General features: G+C 37.7%; 1 long non-coding RNA gene across 1 annotated transcript; it reads right to left on the bottom strand.

Annotated features, from left to right (window-relative positions):
- Window positions 1-936: 936 nt before the first annotated feature.
- Window positions 937-4,707, bottom strand: LOC134477591 (uncharacterized). The gene is made up of 3 exons (XR_010049599.1): window positions 4,593-4,707; window positions 2,045-2,199; window positions 937-1,205 (listed from the first exon to the last, which is right to left on the bottom strand). It is a non-coding gene; the product is annotated as an uncharacterized LOC134477591 (long non-coding RNA).
- Between the last annotated feature and the right edge of the window lie 10,591 nt (window positions 4,708-15,298).

The raw sequence follows: 15,298 nt of genomic DNA, 5'->3' as shown, positions 1-15,298 counted from the left end.
TCCCTGTTATTTTAAAAAAGTTTTCTTTTTCATAATCCCACATTGCAAACCTGTCCTCCAGTTTGAATAATTTATCCTTAGTTTTTTTCAAGCTGATTTGCCGTGTTTACATAGAGTTTTTAATTACTTGATTTTCATCAAATCTATTAAGTATACACTTTTCCTAAGGGTGTATATTATTCTCTTTGCAAATATCACCACACTATTTTCCCTCATCAACTTTGAATTCTGCACAAACATCAATTTCAGTAAGTTGACTTGACTACAGAATTTAAGCTCCAAAATTGCCTATAAATTTCATCTCTTTCACCTGCATATTTTTTTCTTTATAGATGCCCTAACAGATATTTTATTTAGTTATATCATCTCTGTCTTTTGACCCAGTTGCTGTCAGAATAACAGTGTCTTGTGGCCTTGACAAACAAGTTTGTAAAGTAATTATTTTATTCGTAATTGTGTATTAAATATTTCAAATGTTGGAAATAGAAGTATTTGTTAATTAAAAATTAATGAAGTGTCGACTTAAAGAATGATTCCACAGAAATCACACAATTGTTGGTAATATCATGGTTGAAGGTTAATTGAATGTTTTGCTAATTAGAAATAAAGTGATAAATGAATTTCTCTCTGTGCATTGCAATCAAAGACAGTACAATGCACAGGTGTGCAATGCAGTCTCTGCCGTGAAAGAGCAGACTGGTGACACCACGTAATGTGCATCATCATCTTTTTTAATTTCCAGGTCAGCTCAGGTCTTTGATCCATATGGCTGCCTTAGAGGTGCACTGTCTGTGACCAATTAATTCTTCAATCTAAAACCAGTCATCTTTCCCTGCTTTTGGAGCATCTTTCCCTTGCCCACTGATCCCATCCTTGCTTGGTCATCCAAGGTGTAGAAATAACATGGAAGGAGCTGAGGGTCTTCTCCCCGCCCCCCTCAGCTTCCCTCTGTTCCTCTCCACCACCTTCTGCAGGAATTGGCAGGTGTGGGGTGTGCGGCACAGGGTAGTGGTCCACCCTCACAGCCAGCATCTCAGGGGTGCACTGGCATGGCAGCAGGTGGCTTCTTGCTCTCCACTGTCAGCCTTTGACATGCCCATGAACTTCTCCAGCTATCCAAAGATGCTCTGGTTTTTGGCAGTGGGAGATACTCCCTTTCTAATTTCTCATGTCAGTATGGAATCATTCTGGATTCAGGCAGGACACTGCATGGCAAAAAATATACACCAAATGCTTTACTTTATATGTGAGAAGCAGTTCATTCTTAGGCTGAATTTAATGTTTTCATCCAGAAAATTAAATAAAATCAGTAACCCCTTATTTTCAAGTTTTCCCTAAGCATTAAATGATACTCACATGGGGTCTTATTTCCAGCTGTTTGCCTTTTTTAATGAACCTTACTGAAGGAAAGTTCCTGGTTTATTCTAGAAATCAAGGAATCTTGTGGCCTATTTCATGAGCTTTCTCTCGATAATAAAGTACACAGTCTAAAATGTGTCAAATAACTTCAGAGAAAATCCTTGTGTTGCAGAAACTGAGTCTGTCAGAAGAGACCACTGCTGACCTGCATCTCATTTTCCAAAGGATTGTAGTTTTGTCATCCTGCCCTGACCCGCCAAGATACAATCTACTGCTTCTTCTGTGGTTCTCAGGACACATCGCAGGCTATCGAACTTTATTATAACTTACTATATAATCTGTAGTCTTTATTATCTGAAATTATAAAGTAGAGCTTCAAATTAATTTTGCCTGCAGTAATACACACACACACACACACACACACACAAAATCTCTCTCTTTCTCTCTCTCTCTCTGTCTCTCTCTCTGTCTCTCTGTCTCTCTCTCTCTCTCTCTCTCTCTCTCACTCTCTCTGGGAGACTAATCACAATGTATAAACAAAAATTTATTTTATCAGGGCAAGGAGGTCAAACCTAGGGCCCTGTGTGTATGCTAGACAAACTGCCTATCATAGGACCAAAATAGTCTGGCAATAGATTTCTATTACTAGTGAGGAAAACTTTGATGTGTGCTAATTGGTACAAACCTTCATTAATGGTCCTTGTTCCTGGAAATCTTGTCAGGCTCATGGACTACTTGACAGCTGCAGATTATAAGGTATTCCTTTCGCACATGCATTTCCTCCAGAGATGAAATCTTCTTTAAAGATTTACTCAGAGGTCCATAAGGATGAGGGAGCACCTAGGTCACATCCAGAAATAAAGCAACTCATTGACATTTTCTGTGGTGAGGGATTGCATCTTCAGGCTAGGACAAATATTTTATGATTCACAGTGTTTCATACTTCAAAACAAAGAGCTGTGGGGAACAAGTGGGACAATCTGTCCAGAATTAGAATTTCCTACATAATTCCGGGTGCAGAAGAAGTTTAGGAAGCTATGGAACATTTCTAGGTAACTTCTATTTCCCTGTAAGTGAATAGAGCCAATAGAAAAGGTCCTACTTTGGGGACTGAGGTAAGTAATCAGGAAGTGAGAAGGAATCTGAAGGCATTCTGCACATAACCCATTTGTGGTACTGTTACTGTGATTGTTATTGGTATGATTATGCCCAGGTGGCATCTCCTCCTCTCTCAGCTCTGCACACAGAAAGTTAGGGAACATATTGTGTGACAGGGTGCACTGTATTTTCCTGCTTTTCTGTGACACACCTTCTGGGTTACTGACTTCAGATGGCTTACTCTAACTGTGATTCTCTGCACCCCAAACGGTGAGCCAGGGATGACCCGCATCACTTTCCTGTTCAATATCAGTGACCTGGTTATTTCTGTGCATTTCCCTGCTGGGTGGTCCTGTCAATGAGGGATTAATGGGACCTCAAGAGACTGTGACTGCTGAGAGTCAAAGAATAAAAGCAAACAACACCCTTGGACAACATAAAGCCTTACCAGCACTGTGCTCTACCTAGAATTAATAGCCCCAGATTACTGCAGGAAGCCTAGGCAGGGTCTCAAGTATCGAGGAGATTTTTGATGGTTTATAATTCTCAGGTGGGAATTATTTCACTAGCAGGTCTTTTTTTTCTCCAATAATGTTAAATTTATAACTTCTGTTTAATACCAGATGAAATAAATTCACACTAGGATCATTTTCCCACCTGTAGTTACAAAAGAATTGGTTACATAAAGTTATTGCAAGAAATTACTGTTATTTCTAACAAATTATCTCATAGATTTTAATACACCATTTAAAATAATGGCCAGCATCTCTACTGACTTACACCTAAGTCATCATTTTCAGCTTTAGCATATTTTATAGTGCATCCTGAAACCACTAAAGTTGCATTTTGGGGTCATTTCTGATTTCTTTGTTTGAAACAATACTGATTAAAAATCCTCAGTGTGACTTAACGGTCAAGTTCATAAGCTCTAATTCTCTTCTGAAATTTCTAGGTCACTTTTCAATTAACCTAAAAGTACCATTTTAATAAATTTTCTTTTCAGTTATAAGTTTTATTTTGTGTAGAATTTAAAGAAAAAAACCAATGAGCATTACTGCAAATAACAAACTCTATATTGTATTAAAGGGAAAAGAAAACCTTAAATAAGAAGTTTCACTTTTAAATCTCTATCATGCCATTTCTAATATTATGATTGATGTGCCCATGAGAAACACACCAGTCTCTGTATTTCAGACTTGATAAAAAAAGTGTATCATCAATAATATATATTGCACTGGGAATTACATAGTTGCTTAATACAATTTCAGCCATATGTAATTGTTTCTGTCATATTGCTGTCATATCTTGCAGCTACCTTGCAAAGTATCTTGCATTTTTTATATATTTTTATACACACAAACACACACATTCATTTACCAAACATGCATTGATTTATGCCCATCTTTATGAACCACTGTGTAAGTTATAAAATAATGCTATATAAACTACTAGTATCATAATCTCTGAGACTTCTGTGAAGAGTCTCAGGTGAAATCTTAAATTATGATAGGAACGAATACTAGAAGTAAACTTCTGTTTTGAGGGGGAGCCAACACAGAAATGCCTAGCAACGCAGATATAGTTGTTTGCACTGAAGACAGTGAAATGATGTAAAAGTCAGGCAGAGCAAACTTTGCTTTATCTCTCCAACAGGGTGGAAGTTTACAGTGTTTCTGTGGCTGACCCCACACAGAGTGAAGGAGTCCTTGTTCTGGCCAGTACAATTAGCATCAGTGGGAAAGAGAAAGAGAGAGGGTGCTAAACCTTGACAGTGATGGTAAACTGAACTGCATCTAGAATCCACAGGACCAGATGGTTTTATCATAGTGCACTTAAATATATATAATTATCAGTGAAACTGACAGTTTCCCAAAGAGCCAGGATTGCTAGTACAGGGCTAATGGTGATTTGTGCCATCAAACTAGGAATATAGTGAAGCCAGTCTACTGACATATTGAAAAAGTTTATGATAAAATCAAATGATTTCTGGAGGAAGGAAAGTATGAATATAAAATACAACAATACGTCTTTCTAGATTTGAAGACTCACAGTAGCTATGTGCCTGTTATTATGACTATTACACATTTTAATGCATTTCCCTGTAAGCTTAGATGAGAAGCATCTCAGGTTCCTACCTGTTACACTTGAAATCCCAGTTGTCAGTGTGTAAAATCGATGTCTCTACACTGCAGCTGTGTTTGCTGCTGGGATTTGTCTTTCCTGTTTTGGGGAATGGTGGCGATGGGTTTCTTCTTTTCAGTAAAGTACACGAGTGGAATGTAAGTGGGAAAACAGATTGGCTACACCAGCTATTCCACATTTACACTGAATAGTTAACAGGCCTCTCCCAAATACATGTGTTTGTATTTCACTCTCCCTTACTGCAGTCCCTATTACCTGCCTTATTTGGGCTCCAAAGCTTCAGGATGCATGCAGTCAGTGGAAGGGATTGATGGGGTATCAGAAAATACAGGGAGCGAGGGTGGTTTGCATTCTCCACCCTTCCCTTCATGCATGGCTGTAGAGTTAGGGTTAGGGTTAGCGTTAGGGTTAGGGTTAGGGTTAGGGTTAGGGTTAGGGTTAGGGTTAGGTTTCCTTCCTTCCTTTCTTGGCTCCATAATCCTTCTAATGGTTCTGTCTGTCATATCTGGGTGTGCTACCAGTGTCTTGCCTACACTACTTCACCCTCCTGGTTAGTAATTTATTCTTGATTACATGATCTTGATTGCACCTCTGTAAATTGTTGCCTCTGATAGGTGTTTGATTCCTTCAGCAATCGATTAAGATGCAGCTCGACTCAGACTTTCTACCTCCTAAATGTACCTCCTTCAGTGCTGATTATTTCTACCTCCATTTGTTTTTGCCTGTACTATGGATAAGATTTTATATAACAAATTTTAATGTGAATCACCACAACAACAGTGAGAATATTCACTGAGATAAGTAGCTAAATATTCAACTCATGGAAAATGAAAATGAAGTCAGGAAATGTGTCACCATGGATAATAGCATGTAGGCAGTAGAACTCCCTCAGCTTTGTGAACAGATCTGCTTCCACAGTGATTTTTCTCTCTAAAACAGTGTTTCCATATTTGCTATATGAGAACACTGAGCTTCTGTGATTTCCTGGAATGCATAAAATAATGATTTGTGTGGAAAGGATTTTAGTAACCATTCAATCTGGTTTCCTCATTTGGCTGACTCAGAAGACAGAGCCAAGGATGAAGAGCAGTGTTAGCCAAAATTCCACAGTGTATGAACAGCAAAGTGTATTAACACCCCCCAGGGGGGCAGTGAGGGTACCCAAGGGAGATGAGGCTCATGACTCATGCCTATCGTCACCTCTCTAATGAAAGGATCCTATACATTCATGATATATACACACATATACTTCAGTCTACTTGGAAAGTCACTGGGCTAAGATGACTCCAGCAATTTGGATTGCTACTTATGCAAACCAAATTTGAATTAAACAGTAAAAGGAAACCTTACCTTCAGTATTCATACCACTGACTCATCTCTGTGTGGGGGTCTGTAATTTATGTAATGAAATATGTATGATTAGTTTTCCTTTAGAAATCGCTTTATAAAATGTGTTCTCCAGCCATCCCCCACCTGCCCAACACTGCACCCTCAGGCCACAGCAGCATGCTAAACCCTGTGACATCTCACCTATCTGATTCATTCCTCACTAAATGCTCAAAATAACTTTCACAGACATGTATCAGATGTGGAATAAAAAAATATAGTGAAAATTTAATTTTAAAACAGGCTGCTATTAGAGAAAAATTGTTGCTAAGTTCCTTCAAACACTTTCCCTTGCATGAAAAACATTTATTCCATTGTTCCTGTTGTTTTCTGATGCAATTCTGGGAATCAGTCTATGTGTCTCTAATTGCACTATCTTTTCTATTTACCTAAACATCCCAAACTGACCCATAACTTTTATGTCCTGTAGTCACCAAGGCTCTGTGGAGCAGCCGGAAGTTGCAGGGTGCCAGGTCCAGTGAGAAAGTAGGTCAGGGCACTCCCTAAAGTTTCCTGCCTGTCTCTTGAGTTGGCAGTATTTGCCCTATCTTTTTATTACACCCTGTAAGCAGGATAGAAGACATGCTGAACTGCCTCAGAAAGTGACAAGGACAGCACAATAACGGTCTTTTATTGAAATACATTTTAAAGAATGAAAACACTCCAGAGTTTTCAATCCTGTTGCATCTGAATAGAAAGGTGGAACTGTATATGTCACACATTACCACAAACACTACCAGGCTTGAGAGGCCCTGCACAGCCTCCAAGTCGCTCTGACTTTGGGGGAGCTTCACAGCATCGTCTTCCTGCAGTGGGCTTCCTGTGGGTGCCTTTACTCTCGCTTCCTCCCCTGCACCATTCCACCAAAGAGTGGGAAGTAGCCACTGGTTTTACCTCCAAGTGTCGGAGTTTATTCCTTACAAAATAAAGTGCACAAACTACTCGTAAAGGTCATTCAGAGCCACTGAAAAGTAAGATTCATTTTGTTTTCTGAGGTGATTTCTGCCTTACTCTTGGTACAGAGGTATGTATCTCTGTGCATTAGATCCAGACATGGCAGCCAGCTAAGAGTGCTGTGCCTAAGAAAAAGAAATTTTATTAAATCAGTTTCACTCAAACAAATTCGTTTACATGTGTTTGTATTTCACTCAGTAACATTCCGCTCAACTAAGACTTTTATATCATATGAAAAATTTATAAATTAATTCTCAAGGCCTCTATATTGCCCCAAAATTTTTATTTTCAGGTTCCCAAGGGTAACAATAGAAAAAAAAAAATCTTGGTCATGGGATGGAGACTTCATCATTAGAATTATCATCCTCTGGAAAGAGGAGCAGGAGGAGCCTCCCTTCCCTGAAGCCAGCAGATGTCTGTGGAGGTTGAGCTGCCAGCCTTGAGATTGGACCTCTCATCCTAGAGAACTAGGAGGCAGCAAGTTATACTGCTTATAAGACCTCCAGTTCAGGATATTTCCCTGTAGCTGACAAAATGCACTAAAATGCTGATTAAAGAAAGAAAAAGCCAGAAGGAAAAATTTCTTAAGGAAGCATGTCTTCTCATAGACAACTAGATGACATGAATTGACCATTAGCTTGTCTGTAGTAATATATAGTGTAGTTTGTTTTGCAGTATCTGAAAGATATTAATTATATTTTGATCAATATATTTTTGTAATATTCTAATTGCCATTGCAGTTTGCTGAATGCTTCCAAAATGAACGTGCAGTACATATTGTTAACATGTCAGGTATTTTATTTGATGCTTACAAAATTTTTCCTTATTTTTTTTTCTTTGCAGACCATGGCTAAACATAGTTCATATTAATCTACTGCTCAAAGTAGAAATTCAAAACAAGAGGAAAGAAATAAGAACTGTAATCCAACTGTAATCCAAAGTATTTACACGTATGCCTTCAATTGTATCAAAATTTTTGCAGGTTATTTGGCCAATGAGTCTGTTTTTAATTAACTCTCTTTGGTCTTGTAAGACAAATAAGTGAATCTGATGGTGGAAACATAAAAAAGGGAGGGAAGTGGTGCAAAGAAAGGAACTGAAATGTGTTGTGTACATGTACCAATCATTTACAGCGAATATAATCAGTGCAAACATGGACTAACAAAAGCCAAAAAGATGAAGGAGGAGGAGAAGGAGGAAGACAAGAAGGTCAAAACAAAACAAGTCAAAATGAAATATCTAAATAATTATGGTAAAATTGAAGCTGATAAAAAAGTAATATTTAAATATGTTTGTGATACATTCCTTTTAAACCACTAAGGAATGTATGGATTTGTTTACATATTACTCATGTGCTCACAATCTTGCATAGTAAAGAATCAAATTTATCATGGATTTAAATCTATCTCAAATGATAAGTTCTCACAAAATCATTGGTACACAAGTACAAAGATAACCTAGATAAAATATAGATAAATCACATGAATGAACATTTCTTCAAAAAAGAGGTAAAAATCTTAGAAGTAAATCAAAAGAGGCTAACTTCATTTAGCCCCATGGAAATGCAGAAGAAAATTACAGTGAGGATTCTCCATACATATATTAGGGTTACTGTTCAATTAAAAACTCATATCCTAGATGAATGCCTGTGGGCAGAGGAAGGAGATCAAGGGTGCAGGTTGCACAGACAACAATGTGGAAGCCCCATGAGAAGAGAACTGAGGGAGGATACATGCAGCTCAATTCCATGTATTTATCCAAACCTTACGGACACTGTCCCTTTGTTATGGCCTTGTTTATGACAGCCAAAATAATGAAGCAACTTCAGTATTCATTGAGGGGCAAATGAATATGTGCACTGTGCTGTATATGTACTACAAATATTATTTAGCTCTAAACAAGGAGGAAATCTGCCAATACAGATTAATCCAGGAGACAGAAGCTAAGTGAAGAAGCCAGTCACAGAAAGAAAGAAAGTTCAAGGCTCTGCTTGCACAGTCAAATCCACAGATACAGACAATGGAATGGTTGTGCCCAGTGAATGCAGGCTGGAAAAAGTGGCAAGTTGCCTTTTTATTTTTAAGTATTATATTTAAAGAGAAAGAAGAAAAACAGCAAAAATGGTAGAAATATTATAGCATTTAAAAAAATAACAGTAAAAAGTCACTAGTTGATAGGTAAATTAGATATTATTATCATAGAAGTAGCTGTTCAAGTTACAAAATCAAAGCATAGATGTTTCCTCCACTTCTGACCCCATTTCTGAGCAGCTTTCCACCACACATCCCTTTCAGACTTCATGTTAGCCTGTTTTAGGTGTTCTCTTGTTCCAGTTTCATGTGCACTTGAGGTCTTCAAAGAAGAAATGCTTCTATGTGGACCTTCAGCAAAAAGCCCTTGTAGAACCATCTACTTAATGAGAAAAGGAGCCACCCTAGTTGAATGGGAGATTCCAGAGATCGCATCCAAAGGCAGAAACTTCATTGGTCAGCTAAGTGGTGGCCATGAAGGTCTGCCAGTTGCTGGTGGCATCTGTGCTGATGAAATCAATAAATATTTTGGAATAAAGTAATAATCTAAGAAAATTGAAGCTTCACTTTCTTTAAGACAAGAAACAAGAACAATGAGAAAAACTTTTAGAAGAACAGGAAATACAATGGACAACATAGAAGCTTTTGTTTTTATGTAACAAAAATACAGATACACCTCAAGGCACCTGGGAATTCCAGCCAAAGACATGCCCAGGGCTGGCCCAGACTTAGGCCTCTCCTGAGACTCCACCTTCTCCAAAGACCACCTTGCAGCACTGGGAACTCCAGCCAGAGCTCCCACCCTTTCCCCAAGAACATCAGACTACAGAGGATTAACTGTGCTAGCTTGAAGGGAGATTCAGTGACTGCCTCACCCAAATAGAAGATCTCTGCAGGCTCCAGTCAGTGTGGTGGGAATGACTCTAAAATAGAGTAAACAGTGGGTAAATAGGCCAGTAGTAAAGCTCCCTCCAACAAACTCTAAGACCTTGGTGAGTCTGACAAGAGTGTGGATGACTCCTCCCTCCACACAGAAAACATCAGGCAGTGAGGACTGGGCCAATAAGGACTCCTTCAACTTGGAGAAAATCAAAATGGCTTATAAGACACATAGGCACACAATAGGGACACAATAGGGCCTCAGCCAACACAAACACTATAGACAGGGAGAGTTGGTGACCTGGCATAACCTGAAAATAAAGTAATAGCAGGACCTACAGCATTTTTACTAGACTTGACAGGTCAGAAAGAATATAGAACTCATCCAACCAATAGGCCCTGCAGTGGGAAATCAGGTGACTGGCCCACCTATTCATGGTGGCACCCAGCGATTGAACAAACATCCACCTTACATTAGGACCCCAAGATACAAACTAGCAACAATTGACACTAGTGGGATTGAAGGACCAAATATTAACTTGAAAGGGAATAATGGCAAAACCAGAAAGCAAAATGCAATCTCAAACACCTAGTCCACCAGCAGCAAGTACAGGAGGCTTTGAAATAGAAGACTTTAAAAGTAACACACCAGAAGTCTCTGAAAAGATAGTGAAATAAAAAACTCCATGAGGCTGTAGAGGAAATCAAATAAGAAGTACTTTCCCATGTAAAGATAGAAATAATAACCTTATTAAAGAAGTGCTAAGCACAGCTAAACAAGAAATAGAGAAAAACGTACAGGAGCATGGGAAACTTACTGAAAATTTGAATGAATGACATAGAAAACATGCAAAATTCATTAAACAAACTCAAAATATATCCAAGAAAAAATTATATTCAAAGCTAGCAAAACTGTTTAAATTAAGCTGAGGATAGGATTTAGGACATTGAGGAGAGGATCACAATTAGTGATCATGAAAGGATAGAACTTTTAAAACTAACAAAGCAGCATAAAGTGACAATTCAGCAGCTTCAAGATGATGCCAAGAGAAAAAAATAAGTTTAATAAGCATCAGTGAAGATGCAGGAGTCAATGCAAATGACATAACTAAAATATTCACGGAAGTAATAGAAAAAATTTTCCCCAAAATGGGGAAAAGTCTGATATGCAGAAAAGTGAGGCATACAGAATGACAAATAGTCACAATGAACATAAATGTACACCCAGACATATAATATTTAAGGTCTCAGACATACAGCATAAAAGCAGAATACTAAGCTGTGAGAGAAAAGACACGACTCACCTATCAAGGAAAGCCCATTAGGATCACAGCAGACTTTTCAGCACAAACCCTCAAATCAAGACAAGCTTGGAGTGAGTTATGTCAAGCCCTGAGAGAAAGCAACTTTCAACCCAGACTAATGTGCCCAGAAAAACTTTCATTCAGATTTAATAGAGAAATAAGATACTTCCATGACAAAGAAAAACTGAAGGAATTCGCATCCACCAAGCCAACCCTAGAAAGAATACTGAAAGACATACTAGATAGAGATAAAAAGACCACAATTCCAAGAACAACAACAGAAAGAAACCACTAGATAGGACAAGCAATTAAACAAGGAGGAAAAGCAAAAATCAAACAACTGGAACATAATAAGGCAAAGTTGACCCAGTATGTTTCAGTGATATCCATAAATGTAAATGGCCTCAATTCACCTATCAAAAGAAATAGGTTGGCAGAATGGATCAAGAAACACGATCCCACAATGTGCTGTATACAAGAAACACATCTGACTCAAAAGGAAACTCATAGATTAAAAGTCAAAGGATGGAAAAACACTATTCCATGAAACAAGAACCCAGAAAAATGCAGGGCTAACAGTCCTATTTGCAGACAACGTGAACTTCAAACCTAAAATGTTTAAAAGAGATAAAGAAGATCATTACATACACATTATTGGAAAATTCAAGAGAAAGAACTAACAATTATAAACATATATGCACCAAATACAGGAGCACCCAACTACATAAGACTGATACTAGTGGACATGAAAAAATAAATACACAAGAATGCAATTATAATACGGAACATTGAAAGCCCATTATCACAAATAGATATAGAGATAGAGATAGAGTAACTACACAAAAAGGCAGCAAAAAATAATAGAACTGAATCATACCTGCAAGCAATTGGACTTGGTAGATATTTACAGACTGTTCCACCCAGCCACATCAGAATAAACATTGTTTTCAGCTGAACATGGGGTGTCCTCTAAAATAGACCATATATTATCCCATAAAACATTCTTAAGTAACTACAATGGTATTGAAATTACCCCATGCATACTGTCTGAACACAGCACACTACAATTTGAAATTAATAGCAAAAAAATTTCTAAACCTGCCTAAAAACACGGATATTAAATAACAAACTTTTGAACAACCAGTGGGCTACAGATGACTTTAAAGAAGAAATAAAGCATTACCTACAATTCAATTAAAATGCGGAAACAACATACTGTAACCTATGGAATGTAATGAAAGCAGTCTTAAGAAGTAAATTGGTAGCAATAAATTGTTATATCAAGAAAACAGAATTAGTGCAAATAAATAAACTAATGCTTCTTCTCAAGCTCTTGGAAAAGAAGAACAAGTTAAACCAAAAGCTCATAGAAGAGAGGATGTTGGAAAGATTAGGGCAGAAATCAATGCAATTGAAACAAACAAACAAAAAAAAAGCAAAGAATTAATGAATGAAAGAGCTTACTTTTTGAGAGAATAAACAAAATTGACAAACCTCCAGCTAACCTCATAAAGAACAAGAAAAAAATGCAAATTCACACAATAAGGACTGAAAAGGGAGAAATTACTGCCGATCACACGGAAATTCAAAATATCATGAATACCTACTTTGAAAATCTCTACTCACTTACTTGGGAAACACAGAGGAAATGGACGGATTTCTAGAAACATACGAATTACAGTAGAAACAAAGCTCAACCAAAAAGATATAGCAATTTTAAATAACCCAATATCAGCTATTAAAATTGAAAATGTGATTAAAAACTTACCAACAATTAAAAGCACAGGTCCTGACTGATTCATGACTGAATTCTACAAAAAATTTATAGATTTGTTGACAAACTCCTCAAACTCTAATGTGAAATTGAAAAGGAAGCAATCTCCCCTATCTCATTCTTAGAGGCAAGTTTCACTCTTACCAAGACCAGAGAAAGACAAAACCAAAAAGGAAAACTATAGGTCAAACTCACTAATGAAAATTGATGCAAAGATTCTCAATAAAATACTGGCAAATAGAATGCAGCAAATTATCAAGAAGACTATACATCATGACCAAGTGGGATTCTTTGGGCAGAAATGCTGGGATGGTTTAACATAGGCAAATCAATAAATGTAATGCACCACATCAAGAAAGCCAAAAGCAAAAACCACATGATCTCAATAGACACAGAAAAAGCTTTCAATAAAGTCCAACACATGTTCATGTGTTGAACCTCAATCTTATAAAAGCCTTCTATGATAAACCAAAATCCAACATTATACTAAACAGATAAAATCTGAAAGCTTTCACTTGAAAATCAGAAACAAGACAAGGAAGTCCACTATCACCACTCCTATTCAATATAGTTCTGGAAACCCTAGCCGGCGCAATCAGACAAGAGAGAGAAATAATAGACATAAAGATAGGAAGGGAAGAAGTTAAAGTATCACTATTTGCAGATGAAATGATACTCTATATAGACCAAAAAAAACTCCATTAAAAGACTACTACAGGTAATAAACAAATTCAGCAGTGTAGCTGGATATAAAGTCAGTACTCAAAAATAAACAACTTTCATGTACACAAACAAAAAACTCATTGAGAGAGAAATTATGGAAATATTGCCCTTTATAATAGCATCTAAAAAATGAAATACTTAGAAATCAACCTAACTAAGAATGTAAAGGACCTCTTTGCTGAAAATTATGCTATGCTTAAAAAGGAAACTGAAGAGGATATTAGAAAATGGAAAAAAAAGGAGACTTAAGAGGATATTAGAAAATGGAAGAATATTCCTTGCTCTTGGCTAGGAAGAACTAATACTGTGAAAATGGCCATACTCTCAAAACTGTTAAAGAGATTTAATGCAATACCAATCAAAACACCATTAACGTACCTCACAGACCTAGAGAAAACATTCCTAAAATTCATTTGGAAACAGAAGAAACCTATAATAGCAAACGCAGTTCTGGGCAACAAAGGCAAGGCAAGAGGCATCTCAATTCCTGACTTGAAACAATACTACAAAGCCACAGTGATGCACAGTGTGGAGTGGAGCCAAGGTGGAGAGCTTTATTGGCTCTCGGTGAGTGCCGGAAATTGGGCCCCCACAGCATGAGTGGCTGAATGGAAGATATCTTGGAGTAAGGCAGAGCCCCACGCTGCGGTGGCATCAGTCAACCACTCCTAGCCCAGAGAGGATTGATGGGAGCACCTTGGGCTGAACCACACCACAGGGCAGGAAGCAATAGCCAGGGGTGAAATGGTTCCAACCCTGTGACATTCGCCACAGCACAGCATAACTTGCTGAAGGTCCTTGCAGATTGACTGGCTCAAGGGGATGGGTCAGCCCACAGCGTCACTTTGCTCACCTCAGACATCAGCAAACTGGTGAGAGCAGCAAGCCCCCAGCCAGCACATTTTAGAAAAACTGTAAGGAATACAGAGAGGGCCTGAGACCTCCTCCAAACACCTATCTGAAAGAAACCAGAAACATGACAAGAGCAAAAGACAAAACCTCCAGCCATTGACCCTGGGAAAATAAGCCCTGAGAGGTAAATACAGAAGGGAATCAGTCCAGCAATAATGCAGTTAATCAGCAGACATAAATAAATACATCTGTGACTTCATCAATGAACTTAAAACTGAAATTCTAACCCAAGTGAAGCAAGACATAAGAAGGTTGATTAAAGAAATGCTAAGCCCCTCTCAAGGAAACACAGAGGGAAGAAGGGAGGAACCCAGAAAAAGGAGAGAAACCTTTGGTGAAGAATATAAACAAAATCTAGAATACATGAAACAGATCCAAAGAGACTACCAGGAAACTAAAAGCTACATTGAAAGCTGGCAAAACGCCTTGACAGAAACAAAACTTAACTCTTCAAAACTTGAAGACAGATTTACAGTATATGATCATGAAAGAAAAGCCTATTAAAAATAACAAGGAACCAAGAAGTAACAATTCAAAGGCTAGAACACAACAAAAGTACCTATAACTTAAGAATAAAAATTGTAAGCAAAGAAGCAGGAGTAACCACAAAAGAATGATTATTCACAGAAATAATTAAGGAAAACTTCCCAAGCATAGGAAAAAGAAATGATACCCAGAAAAATGAGGCATACAGAACTCCAGCCACCCAGAACCAAAACAGATCTACACCCAGACAT

The sequence above is a fragment of the Cavia porcellus genome, unplaced genomic scaffold (genome assembly GCF_034190915.1).
Source record: "Cavia porcellus strain 051 isolate PalLab524CR breed Dunkin Hartley unplaced genomic scaffold, mCavPor4.1 scaffold_9, whole genome shotgun sequence".
Classification (NCBI taxonomy): Eukaryota; Metazoa; Chordata; class Mammalia; order Rodentia; family Caviidae; genus Cavia; species Cavia porcellus.
Note: the sequence above shows the minus strand (reverse complement) of the source record. Positions and strands in the feature narration are given on the sequence as shown.